Source organism: Pygoscelis adeliae, unplaced genomic scaffold (genome assembly GCF_000699105.1).
Source record: "Pygoscelis adeliae isolate BGI_AS28 unplaced genomic scaffold, ASM69910v1 Scaffold160, whole genome shotgun sequence".
Lineage (NCBI taxonomy): Eukaryota > Metazoa > Chordata > Aves > Sphenisciformes > Spheniscidae > Pygoscelis > Pygoscelis adeliae.
In genome coordinates this window covers 1,532,247-1,532,581 of record NW_008824035.1, presented here as the reverse complement: position 1 = coordinate 1,532,581, position 335 = coordinate 1,532,247, and positions in this window count along the sequence as shown.

Here is a 335-nt window from a genome sequence, read left to right as displayed (position 1 = left end):
AAACGCAGCCTTCCCGCCAAAGTGCCCCTCGCTGGCGGCGGTGGTTGCGGCCCTGTCCCCGCCCTCGCGGGATGCCGCCATTTCCTCAGTGGTACGGCGCTCGGGGGTGGCTTCAAGTTCTGGTAAACCGCTCCCCTTGCTTCGGGTCTACAGCGGTACATGATACCTGGGAAAGACGGGTGTCTAATCTCTGACATTATAGGATACGGACTGTAAAAGGGGGGTTGTTCAGGGGGTAAGGTAGGATTGATCACCAGGCCTTTGTAGTGTTTGGTTGTCTGACTGTGGATGTGTTCAACATAAACATGAAAATTTATCAATTCTGGTGGAGAGCG